This window comes from Rhineura floridana, chromosome 5 (genome assembly GCF_030035675.1).
Source record: "Rhineura floridana isolate rRhiFlo1 chromosome 5, rRhiFlo1.hap2, whole genome shotgun sequence".
NCBI lineage: Eukaryota > Metazoa > Chordata > Lepidosauria > Squamata > Rhineuridae > Rhineura > Rhineura floridana.
In genome coordinates this window covers 106,791,116-106,810,493 of record NC_084484.1, presented here as the reverse complement: position 1 = coordinate 106,810,493, position 19,378 = coordinate 106,791,116, and positions in this window count along the sequence as shown.

Genomic DNA, 19,378 nt, shown 5'->3' with positions numbered 1-19,378 from the left:
ATCTGAATTACAACATTAGCGCTAGAAACATTGTTTTTGCTCACAGTTTAGTATCAAAGGTATTCCCCTGAACTAGGATGCATTAGGGACTTCTTAGGACAAAACTGTACAGCAAGAATGGCTAACCTTTCTTTTCTCTGAGGATCACATTAATCTTTGACCTCTGCAGACGACATGTCAGTAGTGGGTGTGCCCACCAAACACTCTTGCATGCACATACATACACACCACTTACATATTACAAGACACACAACCCCCTATCCCGCTCATCAGATGATCAGTCTGATGATCAGGGAAGTAGCAATTTGCATTCCCATCAGGCTGCAGAGCTGGGCAGAGAGGTTTACACTCTATTTTATTCTGTTTTATTTTTGCCACTGCCAAAACTGATATGTTCTTGGGCAGCTAGGATTAATCACCTCTTCTTTACAATAAACACATAGACCTTTCCCCTCTCCTGATCGGATGTGAACCAGACCATCCACACAGAATCAGCAGTAATTAGTGCCTAAAATGACTGATATGCACTGTGATGCATGTAACAACTCTGAGTAGTCAAATAACCTGCTGGCTAATTAAATAGCACACGTGTGAAACAAGTCCCTTTACTTTAAGAAACAAAGCAGACATTCATGAACAGTGAAGAGGACAAATTCTGAACTTGCAATATGAGTTCTGTTTTCTATATTCCGTTTTTGTTTCAAATAGTTGAAACAAATGTTTCAAATAAATAGTTGCATACCACAAATAAGTGATTACATATGGTGAATGTATGTAATCACATTAGGTGTATCATGGATTTCAGCAAGATACCAAATATATATCCTCTGTGAGAATAACCGTCTTGCCACATAAACATATTACTACACAATGGGAAACCCTTTGAATAATCTAAAATTTGTTGATAGATTGATGTTGTTTGAACACCTAAAGTGGATTAGGATTCCACTGGGTAGGTATATACTTTTGGCATCCCTTACTGCATTAGAGGGTAAGAATCCAGGAACTAACTACTGTCAGAAAAGTTTCCAATAGAATTTCAATGAGGATGAACTCACTACTGATTTTTTTTTTTTTTGCATGACAGAAGAAAATAAAAGCTGTCATTGATCTAGGGCACTTTTGATTTTTAAAAGGGTACACACACACACAATTGTGCCCTACATGTTACTTAGAGACACATTCTGCCACCTTTAATAAATGCTGCAGCCCAGCTATTTGTTACATGGCCATTTGCAAGCCAGAGAAAGCGCTTCCATGGGGCACCTGCTCCACATGACAGTCATAACGCAGGAGAACCTCCTACCATGAGAATCAATCTGATTAGACAAAGAGCATCCAATCCAGCAGCAGTCACTATGGTAAAAATAGTGGCATAGGGCAAACAATCAGCACAGTCTTCATTGAGAGTGGCTCTGTCAGTTATCGCTGCAACACAGAGGCTTCCAAGTGGTGGCCATACTATAACAGTGCAATCCAATACATGACTACTCAGAAGTAAACTCCATTGGATTCAATAGGACTTACTCCCAGGTAAGTGTGTATTGGATTGCAGCATAAGATGGGTTGTTAGACTTTTGCTTAAAGGCGGCCGCACAGATTGCCCTGAAAATCCCTGATTCAGCTGAACATAACTTGAACAAACTTGTTTTCATAAAAAATAGGCTGCTCCATGAGCTAAAAGGAGCCCCCAGCTGGTGAAGCGTCAAGGCGAGTTAAGCAGCAGAGCGAGAAGAGGGTAAGTAGCATCCCTTTATTTCATTATTTAATTGAATTAAAACAGCTCAGAGTAATAAGTATTAAGGGCAGCCCAGGGTCACCGTGAGCTAGGAGCCAAATCCTGAAAGAACCTACATCTTAGGAGACAGATCCTAGGGGTAGGAAGCCTATAGAAAGCTAGTTTTCAACACCACCCTAGCAGGAAAGCTTCAGGGGACACTGTAAACAAGGCTAAACTCCAGTTGGAGAGAAGGGGGAAAAGGAAACTCCACCAATACATACAGGGAGAGAGTCAGCTCAGTCTTTGCTAAAAAGGGCAGCTTTAGCCTTCCTTAAACACAACCACAAGCTCTGTTTCCCTAGGTTAAAAAAAGGTCAGGCTGTTCTAGGTGGGAAAACAAAAAACAAAAAAGACTCGCCTGGAAACCTCAGCCCCCTGCTTAGATTTAAAGCAGCTAAAAGCTAGTCTAGTTTGTCCAGGCCAGAGTGCAAGGCACCACTTAAAACTACAGGGGGACTTGCACTGATAAAAGTGGTTCTTGTCAGCAAATAAAATAAAAATAGAGTAAAAGCTAGTTAACCTTTCATAGTACCACTAGTCAAAGTCCTTAAACAGCTCCCCCCTCTAAGGAAGGAAGCCTGTCTTCAAAGAAAGGAAGCCTGAGATAATCCTAAGGAGTTAAGCCCCAGCTGACAGTTGAGCCATCAGCCTCAATTAACACATCATTGGCTGGCAGCAGTAGGTGGGAGGCACCAGCCACACATATAAATTCAGAGCACCCTAGCAAGGGAGTCTGCTACATGAGCTAGAGGGAGCCCCCAGCTGATGAAGCATCAAGGCCCCAGCTGACAAAGCATCAACACAAGTTAAACAGCAGAGCAAGTTCGGCAGCAGGGTGAGGAGGCCAGCCCCCCCCACTCTGCCCATCTGTTCCCTGATCTCAACTAAACCACAGTTTCCAATCCATTAATTTAATAAAACTTACACAAAACTATGCAGGTAAGAAGCCAGCAGGGGTGTGGGGGCTTTCCAGTGTTTTGCACTGCCTGTACCATGTACGACTATCTGCCTGTTGGACAGAAGTCGTGGGTGTGCTCTTGGTGCAATGAGCTCCTGGCTCTCCGGGAATGACTTCATTTCCTTGAGCCCAAGGTGGCTGACCTGGAAAAGCTGAGAGAAGCAGAGAGTTGTGTGGAGGAGGCCTTCAGGGACATTATAGCTGTGTCCCACTCCAAGGATGATAGCTCTCCTGCTATCATGGAGAACGGTGGTCTCAGGGAAGGAGAGCATCCAGCCGAGAAAGAGGGAAAAGATCCCTTAGAAGGGACCCATTCCTTGGGGGATGAGCAGCTATCCTCTCGTGCCGAGGATATATCTCCAGGGGGTGGAGGGATCCTTGTAGTGGATGATTTGATCATTAGGAACATAGATAGTGGGGTGTGTGATGGGCGTGCAGACGGCAAGATGATTTGCCTGCCTGGTGCGAAGGTTGCAGATACTGCCCGTCATTTAAATAGTTTGGTAGACAGTGCTGGGGAGGAGTCAGTGGTCGTGGTGCACGTTGGCACCAATGACATGGGGAAATGCAGTTGTGAGGTCCTGGAAGCAAAATTTAGGTTGCTAGGCAGGATGCTGAAAGCCTGGACCTCCAAGGTGGCTTTCTCTGAAATGCTACCAGTTCCACGCGCAGGACCAGCCAGACAGACACAGCTTTGTAGTCTCAATGCGTGGATGAGACGATGGTGTAGGGAGGAGGGGTTTGGATTTGTTAGGGACTGGGGAACATTTTGGGACAAGCCGGGCCTTTACAAAAGGGATGGGCTCCACTTGAACCACAATGGAACCAGACTGCTGGGACTTAAAATTTAAAAGGTAGCAGAGCAGCTTTTAAACTGACTGAGGGGGGGAAACCCGACAGGAGCTGAGGAAGGTCCGGTTTGGAATAAACCTCCCCCCTGGGATAAAGACCAAAGAAATGATGAAATTTTAAAAGGGGTAGGCCTAGAAGTAGGCATTGTGAGAGCAGGGGCAGAGGATATCAATTCAGAAGGGCAAAGTTACCACAGGCCAAACCACAAGTGCCAAAGACACTTGAAGAGAGACACTGCTTACAAGTGTCGGTATGCTAATGCAGGGGGGATCCCGGAAATTACAGGCCAGTTAGCTTAACTTCTGTCCCTGGAAAACTGGTAGAAAGTATGATTAAAGCTAGATTAACTAAGCACATAGAAGAACAAGCCTTGCTGAAGCAGAGCCAGCATGGCTTCTGCAAGGGAAAGTCCTGTCTCAGTAACCTATGAGAATTCTTTGAGAGTGTCAACAAGCATATAGATAGAGGTGATCCAGTGGACATAGTGTACTTAGAATTTCAAAAAGCTTTTGACAAGGTACCTTACCAAAGATTTCTGAGGAAGCTTAGCAGTCATGGAATAAGAGGAGAGGTCCTCTTGTGGAAAAGGAATTGGTTAAGAAGCAGAAAGCAGAGAGTAGGAATAAATGGTCAATTCTCCCAATGGAGGGCTATAGAAAGTGGAGTCCCTCAAGGATCGGTATTGGGACCTGTACGTTTCAACTTGTTCATTAATGACCTAGAATTAGGAGTGAGCAGTCAAGTGGCCACGTTTGCTGACAATACTAAATTGTTCAGGGTTGTTAAAACAAAAAGGGATTGTGAAGAGCTCCAAAAAGGCCTCTCCAAAGTGAGTGAATGGGCGGAAAAATGACAAATGCAACTCAATATAAACAAATGTAAAATTATGCATATTGGAGCAAAAAATCTTAATTTCACATATACGCTTATGGGGTCTGAACTGGCAGTGACCGACCAGGAGAGAGACCTCGGGGTTGTAGTGGACAGCATGATTAAAATGTCAACCCAGTGTGTGGCAGCTGTGAAAAAGCAAATTCCATGCTAGCAATAATTAGGAAAGGTATTGAAAATAAAACATCTGATATCATAATCCTGTTGTATAAATCTATGGTGCGGCCGCATTTGGAATACTGTGTACAATTCTGGTCGCCTCATCTCAAAAAGGATATTACAGAGTTGGAAAAGGTTCAGAAGAGAGCAACCAGAATGACCAAGGGGATGGAGCGACTCCCTTATGAGGAAAGGTTGCAGCATTTGGGCCTTTTTAGTTTAGAGAAAAGGTGGTCAGAGGAGACATGATAGAAGTGTATAAAATTATGCATGGCATTGAGAAAGTGGACAGAGAAAAGTTTTTCTCCCTCTCTCATAATACTAGAACTCGTGGACATTCAAAGAAGCTGAATGTTGGAAGATTCAGGACAGACAAAAGAAAGTACTTCTTTGCTCAGTGCATAGTTAAACTATGGAATTTGCTCCCACAAGATGTGGTAATGGCCACCAGCTTGGATGGCTTTAAAAGAAGATTAGACAAATTCATGGAGGACAGGGCTATCAATGACTACTAGCCGTGATGGCTGTGCTCTGCCACCCTAGTCAGAGGCAGCATGCTTCTAAAAACCAGTTGCCGGAAGCCTCAGGAGGGGAGAGTGTTCTTGCACTCAGGTCCTGCTTGTGGGCTTCCCCCAGGCAGCTGGTTGGCCACTGTGAGAACAGGATGCTGGACTAGATGGGCCACTGGCCTGGTCCAGCAGGCTCTTCTTTTGTTCTTAGGCCATTTTAGTTTCTATCTCATATTCCCAATGTCAAACAAAATAACTAACTAAATAAATGTTGCACACTTTATAAATAATATAAGGCAATGCTTAGTATACTCTTAATCATTAAATTGCTGGATCAACAAACACTCAACTGTCCCCCTCTAGTGTTATATGCTATGTCAGATTGCTTTGTATAGCCATTCCTGTAAACAAAATAATGGATTTAATCTCCCACTGCAAAATGTATGCAGTATCTTCAAGTACCGTTTCCCCAAAAATGATGAAAAGCTGCCTACTTTTGCCATTGTTGCTCCCTTCTCAATGGGATCAAAGCTTGAACCTAGAAGTTCTAGTGGAAGAGCAAGTACTCCATGTTTGCTATAGATGCTTTGGCTGACCCATTATCGTGCTATCTGCATGCAGTAGCATGGCTTGGCAAGTCAAAATAACAGATGAGGTGCCTGGATCTAGGAGTGGACTTCTAAGGTGATTTTTTCCTTGAACATTCCCAAACACTGGCTGTGTGCTACACATTATGCATACAAAACAGAACACAAAAAGCATCCATGGCTCTGCACAGTAAGCTTCCAGTCAAATAGACTAATTCTAAATCTTGCAGTGCCGTTTAAGAGTCAGGATGGACTTTCCTGAGCCAACAGCTATAGTACTGCAAGATCAGAAAACATGACATTATGCCAGTATGGCAGCTAATAACACCAGCTCAAATGTTTAGGATTGAGCTGCCAGGAATTTGCTAAACCCATGTTCACACAAACAATCACTTGTCCTTAATAAACCTGTTACATACTTTAATCCTATTCTGTCCTCAAAGGAGTTTAGATGAGGTGGAATTTATAGGTGCTAATCCACACACACACACACACACACACAGAGAGAGAGAGAGAGAGAGAGAGAGAGAATCTATAATCTAAGCATTTCTGTATACAACCCCCCTAAGAAATAAGTAAATAAATAACACCTACATTGTGAATATATTACATATGTAACAGGAAGAACATTTTTGCTCACTAAATGTGGAGATTTTTCTGCAAGTTAAGCTGCTTCTTCTATTTATTTTAGAATGTTGTTATTGCATTTAGTGATATGGACAACCTAAACTTTAAAAACTGACTGCTGCTGAATTGGTTTGGTTTAAAAACAACAAAAACAGGCTGGCAGTGCAGGGAGGTGGGAGAGGAGTAAAGTCAAGATATTTTTAAGGGTGTGTATGTGTGATGCTACTGCCATCTGCTGGCATTTCAGATGATATTCCTGTATGGAATCCTTTTTCTTCCTTGAAACAAACAGATCTCATTTCAAGGTTCTCTGTTCTCAGAGCAAGCTTACAACAACCAATCAAGTCATGGGCACTCATGGCTTGACAGAATTGACAATCCATCTGTGGCAACAGAAATTCCATCACATTCTGAAATAGCAATTACTTACACAATAATGCATCCTTTTAAAATACAAGAGGAACCTCTTCTTTTCCCATCCACGGCATGCATCCTCCCAAGGTACACTTATTCTGTCTGAAAGTGAGTTTTTTTACATGCCTTTGATTCTGACATGCAATTAAGTCAGACATCTACAATAGCCTTGGCTTACCAAAGGTATGTGTTTTCATTTAATATACACACATCCCTACTAAAAATGAGGACATGACTATATAGTAACAGAATGTGGGTGGACTCCTATGCACACTTTCAAAAGAGTAAGCTGCACTGAACTCATAGAGTCTTACTTCTGTTCTGCGTATATATGCATCAGTTTGGGTTCCCAAGGGCATGTGAGAGATGGATGGTGTATGTATCTATACTTGCATTCAAAATGCAACCATCCAACGGAGCTTGTATTCAAGCATGTAAGGAAAGCACAAAATCAGCTGGGATTTTCCCTATGATTTTTCACCATTGTAATTCCCATATATGATGACTCAAGTCACTTCTAATGCACAACTGTGGCTTAGTGTGCAGACAATCTGATCTGTTTCTGTAATGTGTGTCTCAAGTCCTTTTAAAGGCCTACAACAGGGATGGAGGACCTGTGGCTCTCCATATTCTGTTGGACTACAACTCCCATCATAACCATACTGGCTGGCTTTCGGAGATGAAATTAGGAGAGCCACAGGGTCCCCATCTCTGGCTTAGAAGATGCCTAGAACCACCACTTTAGTTCTTTGTAACCAGACATCCTGGAAATCCTGGGGACATCCTAGGGTTCCCAGACTTTCTGCTTCTGAATTTAAGTTTGTCAATTCAAAAGTAGTCCTTTAAGTAGGCCTTAACCTTCATGAAATGTCCCTTTTCACTTTTTGTGAACTAACATCTGACAGATTCCATTGTTACAGAGCTGCTGCAGTAACTCAGTCTACCAGATGCCAAAGAATGTCATGGGGAGGTCCCTTGTGGTAAAACTGAAACTCCTTGGGGCTTTACCAGATTAGCTTCATCATGCTAGTGAGGCCATTGCAAGGGGGACATATAGAGGGATCCAAAAGGCACTAACATTCATGCAATGCCCTCCTTACGTTTGCATGAACTTACTTCCTCCATCAGGGAGGCTTGCTTCCTCCCTTTCTTTTAATAAATTTGGAAGAGGAGAGAGGAAAATCAGTTCACAGGGGAAGGGAAGCTTTTTTGGCCAGTAGACCAGATCTTTATCTCCCACACCTATCAAGAAAGCCTGGGTTCTAAAATGGTTTAGAGGCAAAGGATTGTGGGGATTTCATCTTGTCTGAAATGGGGCCTGTGAGAGGTATGACTTTGTAGTTCTCACAACTGAAGCTAGTTAATTAGACCCAAGCAAGAACACCTGCTTATCAGTGGAACCTGGTACATCAAGCCACAGGCCTGGGAAGATTGGGGAGTACGTGACAAGTGTGAAAACTCCAGAAAGCATTTCATCATCAGAAAGTCCCCTGATTGGCTAATTAATTCCTGTCTGTTGCTGGGGCATTTTCCCGTAAGTATAGGATTCCAACCTTAGCCTTTGTTCCGCTGGGTTCCATCATGTCTATTGGTGTTACCTCTGTGGGGGTTCTTTTTTTCCATCTGCTATCCAGGCTATGCATCTCTGGGGAGATGTGGAGCCATGAAGTTATTATAGTGTTTACCTCTTCGTAAGTATAGGATTGGCTAGACAGTTTTGTTATTTTGTCTTTTACTGCAACTCTGTATTTTACCTGATCCTCCAGGGTATGGGTTTTAAGGAACAATTTTGCTGCTATTTTTGTACGCTGATATTTTATTTAATAAAGCTACTTCTTATCTACCAGTGTGTGTTCATTGCAGCAGTAGTGTGGCTCTAAATCTAGCACCTTGGTCAATTGACCATGGGCTACTGTATATTTAGTTATTTTGCCTAACACTCCAAGACAAGGAGTGTAACTTTGGCTCTTGTCTGTTGGAATCCTTGGCAGGTCTATTTCTGGTATTTTGGGTTTTCCCTTGGCCCAAAGTGGGTGACCAGTTTAAGGGGTGGTGGCAGTCTACCTACCTTGCAGGATTGGTGTAGTCCACACAGCCCTGGTAAGGGAGGCACAGGTTTGTGCCTTGCCAGGATCATTTGCCCTAGGTTGGGGAATTGAATCCTGGGACTGAACTGGGCAGAGTGGTTCATGACAACCCCTAGTGGGCTAAATTTGGGCAGGGTTGGTCAGCTGACCATCACCTAATATCACAATGTGGTTGGATGATGATGTGCTTTGAAACCCAGATTGTCAGCACTTCGAAACTAATCGTGGAGCTGTTTGAAAGCCCTTTTGCAAACAGTTCTGTGCTGCTCTTTAAAGCTCCAGCTTTCAGAGGTTCAATAAACAACACAGGGCTGTTTGCAAAAAGGTTTTCAACAAGCTCCATGCTGCACTTTGAAGAATCACCCAGCAGGATTGCAGTCTCCATTTTCTGCAGGGTTTGAGGAGGATTTTAGCCATCCCCTATCAGCTGATGAAAAGGAGGTTAAATTCCTTTTACTTTGGCTGCACGCGTCTTTTCCCAGAAGGGAGACTGGCACACACAGCCAAACTGGGCAGGATTTAATTGCTGCTCATCAGGTGATAGCATGCAACACAGAACTGAACCCCATACTCCCCCCACCAATCAACTGATGTCACCCATCTGTCAGAGTGATATCAGCTGATTGGAAGGTGGGTCTGGTTTTGAAGTGACCTCATGTGCCAAATTAGCCCATAAGGCATAGGTTTCCTACACTCCTGCCTTATCAAATCAGTGGGTTGGGGAGATTCTTTATTTGCTTATAAAGTTATCAGGGCCTCAGCTCCTAGATAAGTGAAGTAGAGCAGTGGTGGCAAAGTCCTGCCATGGGGGCCTGATGAGCCCCCCTCCAAGCATATTTTTGTGTCTGTCTCCTCCCATCCAGAACTTGATTTCAGCAGAAACAAAAACAGGGAATTAAAGTAAGCACAGTACAGGGGTAAGCACAGAAATTTACCTGTGTCCACTAGGGATAGAGTTCGCTTTTTGGTTCCTGTCCCTGTTTTGGTTTTCGCAACTGGCTTGTGGTGCCAATCCCCAACATCCCCCCCGATATATTTTTTTTGCTATTTCCGATCTGCTTGTATAGCTAATGAAATTGCTAATGCTGTTGGCGATCTTTCTACCAATGGTCTCTTGGGTTTTCTATTTGAAGTTCAATCTGTCTTCCCGCTCAAACAACCTGGATGGCCTCAGTGACAGTGCCCCTGGGTTAAAACTGCTGCTGGTGAATGCCAGGTCGGTGAATGGAAAATCAATGCTCATTCAGGATTTGGTCCTCGATGAGCATGCTGACCTGCCCTGTATTACGGAAACCTGGTTGGATGAACCTGGGGGGGTTAATCTCTCCCAGCTTTGTCCACCTGGTTTTTCAGTACAGCAGCAGCCGAGACCTGGGGGACGGGGAGGTGGGGTCGCAGTGGTCTATCGTGATACTATCCGCCTGACCAGGTGCCCTCTCCCACAGTTCTCAGGGTTCAAGTGTGTGTACTTGAAGTTAGGTGGCCAGGACAGAATAGGGATTCTGTTGGTATACCGCCCACCCCGCTGCTCTCCCTACCTGAGCTAGCCGGGGTAGTCTCGGGGTTGCTGTTGGAGTCCCCTCGGCTTGTGGTATTGGGTGACTTCAACATCCATGCTGAGACTGCTCTGTTGGGAGTGGCTCAGGACTTCATGGCCTCCATGACAACCATGGGTCTGTCCCAAGTAGTATCTGGCCCCACTCATGTTGCTGGTCACACCCTCGGCCTTGTTTTCTGTGTTGGTCGGGATGACAGTGATCTTGGTGTGGAAGAACTTGCGGTGGTTCCGTTGTCATGAACAGATCACTACCTGGTCGGGTTTAGACTCACTGGGACTCAGAGCCTCTGCAGGGGTGGGGGACCGATTAGAATGGTCCGTCTCAGGAGGCTGATGGATTCGGATGGTTTCCTGATGGCTCTTGGAGATTTTCCTGTCACCTTGGCAGGCGATCCTGTCGAAGCCCTGGTTGACCTCTGGAATAGAGAAATGGCCAGGGCGGTGGACACAATCGCTCCCGAGCGTCCCCTCTTTCGGAGTGGAGCCAAATCGGCTCCATGGTTTTCCAAGGAGCTGGTGGTGATGAAGCGTGTCAGACGGGGACTAGAGGGACGTTGGCAGAAGACTCGGAGCGAAGCTGATCGATCTCGGGCTAGAGCCTATTTGAAGGCCTACTCCGAGGCAGTACGGGCTAAGAAGAAATCTTTCTTCTCGGCCTCCATTGCGTCTGCTGGGAGCTGTCCAGCGGAACTGTTTTGAGTGGTTAGGGGGCTTTTAAGTTCCAGCCACCGTGAGGGTAATTCTGACCACTCAGCAGACCGCTGTCAAAAATTTGCACGGCACTTTGCGGACAAAGTCGCTCAGATTCGCTGTGACTTGGACGCTAAAATTGATACAGTCTCTGAGGATGTAACTTCGGCGCCTGTTTGTCCAATTAAAATGGATTATTTTCAACTTGTTCTACCCGAGGATGTGGACAAGATCCTTGGAGCGGCGCATGCCACCACGTGTGTACTGGACCCTTGCCCTTCCTGGCTCATTAGAAGTACCAGAGGGGGACTGGTCTATTGGGTCAGGGGAGTAGTTAATGCCTCTCTACAACAAGGCAGAATTCCATCATGCTTAAAGGAGGCAGTTATAAGACCACTGCTGAAAAAGCCCTGCCTGGATCCCTCTTTACTAGGTAACTACCGGCCAGTCTCCAATATTCCATTTTTAAGCAAGATAATAGAGCGTGTGGTGGTTGCCCAACTCCAGAGATTCCTGGATGATATGGATTATCTGGATCCATTTCAATCTGGTTTCAGGCCTGGCTATGGGACAGAGACGGCTTTGGTTGCCTTGGTGGATGACCTACGCAGAGAACTTGACAGGGGGAGTGTGTCCCTGCTGGTTCTACTGGACCTCTCAGTGGCTTTCGATACCATCAATCATGGTATCCTTCTGGGCTGCCTTGCCGAGATGGGACTTGGGGGCACTGTGTTACAGTGGCTCCAATCCTTCCTGGAGGACCGAACCCAGAAGGTGGTACTGGGGGACTTCTGCTCGACCCCTTAGCCTATGGGGTCCCTCAGGGTTCCGTTTTGTCCCCCATGTTATTCAACATCTACATGAAACCGCTGGGAGAGGTTGTCCGGGGTTTTGGGGTTCGGTGCCATCAGTATGCTGATGACACTCAACTCTATTTCTCTTTTCCACCTGAAGCCAAGGAAGCCGTACAGGTCCTAAACCAGTATCTGGCATCAGTGATGGACTGGATGAGGGCAAACAAGCTGAGATTAAATCCTGACAAAACAGAGGTACTCCTGGTCAGTCGGAGGGCAGATCAGGGAATAGGGATTCAACTGGTGCTGGATGGGGTCGCACTCCCCCTGAAGTCTCAGGTTCGCAGTTTGGGTGTACTCCTGGACTCAGCTTTGAATTTGGAGGCCCAGATTGCTGCTGTATCCAGGAGTGCATTTGCCCAATTAAAACTGGTGCGCCAGCTGCACCCGATCCTGGAGCTACCTGATCTGACTAGGGTGATGCATGCCTTGGTTACATCCCGCTTAGACTACTGTAACGTGCTCTACGTGGGGCTGCCTTTGAAGACAGTTTGGAAACTTAAATTGGTACAAAGAGCTGCAGCCAGAGTGCTAACCGGGACCATACAACTCCCCTGTTACAACAGCTCCACTGGCTGCCAATTTGTTTCCGGTCACAATTCAAAGTGCTGGTTTTGACCTACAAAGCCCTATATGGCTCAGGTCCAGACTATTTGACAGATCGTATCTCCCTACATGAACCTGTCTGGGATTTGAGATCTTCAGGTGAGGCCCTTCTTGTGTTCCCCACACCTTCGCAAGCACATATGACGCGGACACGAGATAGGGCCTTTTCGGTGGCTGCCCCTAGGCTGTGGAACTCCCTTCCGAGTGAGGTGCGATCAGCTCCCTCCTTGCCGTCTTTCCGGTGACAAGTAAAGACTGTTTTATTTCAACGGGCATTTGGGATAGAGAACGACCAGGATTAAGTGTCATAGGTTTGGTGATTACATTATACGATTTTATTATTTTAAATTGTCTGCTGTTTTTAACCTATATTTTATGGTTTTAATTTTTCTCATAGTTTAATTCTTTTTTAATAATATACTCTGTGTTTTAATGGTGTTGTTTTTAGTTGTAAGCCGCTCTGAGTCCTATTGGAAAAAGGGCAGGGTAGAAATAAAGTTTATTATTATTATTATTATTATTATTATTATTATTATTATTATTATTTCAATCGCCTATCAGCTCTGCCTCTTGCCTCAGATTACTGCGGTGCTGATCAAAGATGTTAATGGCAATTGTTATCACTTCATTGAGGCAGAACTTCGAAGGAATATACATTGCAGCACTTCAGATCAAAGCTGTTTATGTTAATGTCAAATTAGCTACGAAATTGTTTTTTTAAAGGATAGTGTCACTGACAGTCACAAGCATTAGTCAAACCCAATCTGAAGACATACAGGATTTACAGATTCTGGCATAATTCGATAACAAATCTGAAAATGCCAGAATTTGCCCCCATCTTTAGTGCCCACCCAGCCCAGTGACCTGAAGAGGATGCAAATCAACCCCTCCCCAGTCATCAAATCAAACATTTGATGAGTAGGGAAGAATGATAATCCTTTCCATAGCTGATCTGCATGGATCATTTCAGGGTGGGGAGCCTGTATGTGGATGTGTGGCCTATATGTATTTGTGTGTGTGCTTGTGTAAGAGAGGGGGAGAAAGAGAGATGGCCACACCCACTTTTAGCAACACCCCCTGCTGGCACATGGCCCCTGGAAGGTTGGCCAACAGTGGATGAAGCCCTTGGACCAAAAAAAGTTGGCTCCCCTTGGGATAAAAGCAGCTTAGTTGTGATCAAGTTATGTGTGTCAGGGCATAATGCCACACCCCTCATCTTGATCATTATCTCCAACACTCCTTTATGAAACATTTTTTCTGTATGTTCAACATCACACATATTTATAGATTCCTACTTCCCCCTTTGGTGTGAGTACATGAGCGTGATTTGTAATTAAATTTGTTCCTGTTAATTTTCCTAATGCTTATTATTTCAGTATTGTACCCTTTAACGTCCCTCAATATCTGTCCTTACAGAAAAGGCAGAACTGATTACAAAAGTATAATATTGCTTTATAAAGCCAGAGCTAGTAGCGGGATGCTATTTCAGAAGAGGTAATAGATGAGGGCAAATGGGAAAAGATTGAAAATAAAAATGTTGATGCCTTTATATAACTATGTGGAAACATTTGAAATGCTCTGTACAGTTTTAGCCATCTGATCTCCCCATTTTACAGTGGTTTTGATCCTATCTCCAGGGTCCGTTTCAGAGAATAGCATTGGGTGATTGTCTTTCAGCCCCTTAACAGTTATGCTGTGGGGTGCCAAGGGTACCATCATGTCCCCAATGTTGTTTAACATCTATATGAAGCCATTGGGAGTGGTGGTCATCAGGAGATTTGGGGTGAGGTGTCAGCAGTACACTGATGATACCCAGCTCTATTTCTCTATAACATCTGAATCAGGAGAGGCCATGCAAGTTCTGGACCAGTACCTGGATTTGGTGGTGGGCTGGATGAAGGCCAGTAAACTGTGTCTGAATCCTAGCAAGATGGAGGCACTGTGGGTAGCTGGTTTGCAAGTCTGGATAATTGGTCAATTGACTGCTTTAGATAGGGTTGTACTCCCTCGGAAAGAGCAGATTCGTAGTCTGGGGTTGCTCCTGGATCCATCTTTGTTGCTAGGCCGAGGTGACCACAGTGGCTAGGAGTGTCTTTTACCAGCTTTTACCAGCTGTGGCCATTTCTGGACCGGGATAGCCTGACCACTGTTGTCCATGCACTGGTAACCTCTAGACTGGATTACTGTAATGTGTTCTATGTGGGGCTGCCTTTGAGGTTGGTCCAGAAGCTGCAGCTGGTGCAAAATGCAGCGATGTGACTGCTCAATGGTGCAAGATTTTGCCAACATGTTACCTCGCTGCTGCAAGAATTGCCCTGGCTGCCCATTAGCTCCAGGCCAAGTTCAAGGTGCTGGTTTTGGTGTACAAAGCCCTGTATTTTATTTATTTATTTATTTTCATTTTTAAACCGCCCATAGCGAGTAGCTCTCTGGGCGGTGAACAAAACAAGATTAAAATACAATATTACAATAAAATTACAATAAAATCAGCAACAAGTTAGACGAAAAACATTAAATGAAACACATTGAACATTAAAATGCCTGGGAGTATAGCCAGGACTTAACCTGGCGCCTAAAAGAAAGTACCGAAGGCGCCAGGCGTATCTCCTCAGGTAGGCTGTTCCACAGTTTGGGGGCCATCACAGAAAAGGCCCTAGATCTAATAACAATCCTCCGGGCATCCTGATGAGTTGGTACCCGGAGGAGGGCCTTGGATACTGAACGAAGTGAACGGGTAGGTTCATAGCGGGAGAGGCGTTCCACAAGGTATTGTGGTCCCACACCGTATAAGGCTTTATAGGTCAAAACCAGCACCTTGAATCTGGCTCGGAAACAAATAGGCAGCCTGTGCAGGTGGGCCAGGACAGGTGTTATATGCGCAGACCAGCGGGTCCTCGTCAACAACCTGGCTGCCGCATTTTGCACTAGCTGAAGTTTCCGAACGGTCTTCAAGGACAGCCCTACGTAGAGCGCATTACAGTAGTCCAGTCTAGAGGTTACCAGAGTGTGAACAACTGAGGCGAGATCGTCACTGTCCAGATAGGGGCGTAGTTGGGCGACTAAGCGAAGATGGTAAAACGCATTCCGTGCCACCGAGGCCACTTGAGCCTCAAGCGACAAGGAAGGGTCAAAAAGGACCCCCAAACTACAAACCTGTTCCTTCAAGGGGAGTGTAACCCCATCTAGAACAGGATGAACATCCACCATCTGGGCAGGTAAAGAGCTCACCAACAGTGTCTCAGTCTTGTCTGGATTAAGTTTCAGTTTATTAGCTCTCATCCAGTCCATTATCGCGGTCAGGCAACGGTTCAGCACATCAGCAGCCTCACCTGAAGAAGGTGAAAAGAAGTAGAGTTGCGTGTCATCAGCGTACTGATGGCAACACACTCCAAAACTCCTGATGACCGCACCCAGAGGCTGCATGTAGATGTTAAAGAGCATGGGGGACAAGACCGACCCCTGAGGGACTCCACAATGGAGAGTCCAGGGTGTCGAGCAATGTTCCCCAAGCACTACCTTCTGGCGACGATCCGTTAAGTAGGAGCAGAGCCACTGCCAAGCAGTGCCCCCAACTCCCAACTTCGCGAGCCTCCCCAGAAGGATACCATGGTCGATGGTATCAAACGCCGCTGAGAGATCAAGGAGAATCAACAGAGTCACACTCCCCCTGTCCCTCTCCCGACAAAGGTCATCATACAGGGCGACCAAGGCTGTTTCAGTGCCAAAACCGGGCCTAAAACCGGATTGAAACGGATCCAGATAATCGGTTTCATCCAAGAGCGCCTGGAGCTGGCTGGCGACCACCCGCTCCAAGACCTTGCCCAAAAAAGGGACATTCGCCACCGGTCTATAGTTGTTCAAAATATCTGGGTCCAAAGAAGGTTTCTTTAAAAGAGGTCTCACTACTGCCTCCTTGAGACTACCAGGGACTACTCCCTCTCTCAAGGAGGCGTTTATCACCTCTTTGGCCCAGCCGGTGGTTACAGCCCTGCCGGCCTTCACCAGCCAAGATGGGCAAGGATCAAGGGCAGACGTGGTCGCCCGCACCATTCCAAGCACCTTGTCCACTTCCTCGAGCTGCACCAACTGAAACTCATCCAACAATGAAGGACAAGACCGCGCTCTGGACACTTCAGTGGAGTCATCTGTCATAACATCAGAGTCTAAGTCCCGACGGATGCAAGCAATCTTGTCCTGGAAGTGCTCCGCAAATTTGTTGCAGCGGGCTTCCGATGTTTCCTTAGTATCAGGAGGGCCAGAATGTAGAAGCCCTCGTACCACCCTAAAAAGCTCCGCTGGGCGGCAAAGAGATGATCTGATGGTGGCAGCAAAATATGACTTTTTTGCCGCCCTAACTGCTTTTACATACAACTTAGTGGAAGCACTCACCAAAGAATGACTACATCCGTCAGGAGTTCGCCTCCACCTGCACTCTAGCCTCCTTCTCTCTTGCTTCATCACTCTCAGCTCCGGGGTATACCACGGTGCTGTATGAGTTCGGCAGCGAAGGGGGCGTGTGGGAGCGAACATGTCAATGGCCCGGGTCATCTCCGCATTCCACAGATCGACCATGGCCTCGACAGGAGCGCCAGTGCTATCAGCCGGAAAAACTCCCAGAGCGCTCTGGAAAGCAACAGGATCCATAAGCCTCCGGGAGCGGACCAACTTAATAGGTCCCCCACCTCTGCAGAGGGAGAGGGCTGTCGTGAGTCTAAAGGTCAGCAAGTGGTGATCTGTCCATGACAATGGAGTAGATGAAAAATACCCCACCCTCAGATCACCATCTCCATGACCAGTGGCGAAGATCAAATCAAGAGTATGTCCTGATACATGCGTCGGGCCAGTAGCAACTTGAGACAGCCCCATGGTTGTCATGGAGGCCATGAAGTCCTGAGCCACCCCGAACAAGACAGCCTCGGCATGAATGTTGACATCCCCCAGTACCACAAGTCTGGGGGATCTCAACAATACCTCCGAGACTATCTCCGTCAGCTCAGCTAGGGAAGCCATTGGGCAGCAAGGTGGGCGGTACACCAATAGTATTCCCAATCTGTCTCCTTGGCCCAGCACAAGATGAAGACACTCCAAACCAGTCACCGTCTGGACAGGGTGCTTGGTGAGAGAGAAAGAACTCCGATAGATCACAGCAACCCCGCCTCCCTGGCCCTCAGATCTACCACAGTGCTGCACCGAATACCCAGGTGGGCAAAGCTGGGAAAGAGCAACTCCTCCCTGCTCACCCACCCAGGTTTCGGTAATGTATAAGCTTGGGATCAGGATACCTGAAAGATGTCTCAGAGCTTGGAAAAGTTACTTTTTTGAAATACAACTCCCATCAGCTCCAGCCAGCATGGCCACTGGATTGGTCTGATGGGAGTTATAGTTCAAAAAAGTAACTTTTCCAAGCTCTGGTCTTACCCCTTATATATCCAGTCAATCACTATGCTCTGCAGATGAGGGCCTTCTGCAAATAGCATCTTATCAGGAGGTCCGTTTCACACAACATAGGAAACAGACCTTTAGTGTTGTGGCACCTACCTTTTGGAATTTCTTCTCCTTAAATATTAGACAGGTGCCATCTCTGTTATATTTCCAGCATCTACTGAAAGCCTTCCTCTTTCAACAAGTCTTTTAAGTAGAAATCTTATCCCAGGCGCTGATGCTGAAACACTCTTAGGCTGCAATCCTATGCACATCTGGGAGTGAGTCTCATTTTATACAGTGGGATTTAGCTTGCTAGAGTCTTTTAGAGATGCTAATACATGCATTGCTTCTGTTAGTTATATGGGGGATCAAAATTAAAGTTTCACACCAACTTTCAACCTTATATTATCTCACAATGCTGATCCCCATGACCAAGATTTTGCTATAATATTTACTTAAGTTCATCTAGTCAGCAAATATCCTTTCCAATAATAATTAAAAGCTTCCTGTTTCTCACCATTTTATTACTTCCTTTTTAGTGGAGCAGGAGGATAAATTGTTCCTTAATTGCTGGCTTTCTGGTTTTCTTGCTTGTTTTCCATCCTTTTATTTGCTTTTATAGTGGGCTAGTGCAATTCACCATTAAAAAATGAAAAGGAGAAAAAGAAACTGAGGAAACCAGTAATTAAACACAGATATTGCAGGGAACAGGAGCTGGCTAATAATGGGGAGATCATCACTAATCCTTTAACTGAGCTGAAAAGGAAACAATAAAATGCCCAGAATCTATAAACAGGAAACTTTTGAGTCAAGGCATAGTTGCAGAACAGTTGTTCTGCCTATCCATGGTAGACAGGCGGGTGCTGCAACTGTGTTTGATTGCAAACACACACATGTACATACACTTCATATCACTTTTGAAAAGCATAGGAGGACAATACAGAAAACACTGGAATGCAATGATTTGACAGCTGTGTGGTCTGGATTTGTCATGATCAATGACTGAATAAATTACATAATTCCAGAGAAAAAGACAAGTATGGAAACAACCTTACAATTAAACAAACATGCAAAAGATTGTGCTGTACCAGCACTTCCACATGAACTTGGATGTTTAAAATCTAAATTAGAACCATAAAGCTAAAGCGAGATCTGACCATTAATCAATAGCATGTTGGGGAAATGATTCTATGCAAATCACTGTAGTCATGAAGGATGGCAGCCTTAGTGCAGATTAAGGCTTTAAGAAGGAAAGAAAGTTTTTCATTTTGACTTGGGATCAGATCCAAATATTGACTAATAAATAACAAAGGGGAGAGAGAATACCAAATATGCACTATACATGTGGGGAGATTTGTTTCTTAATATGCCTTTGCTATACA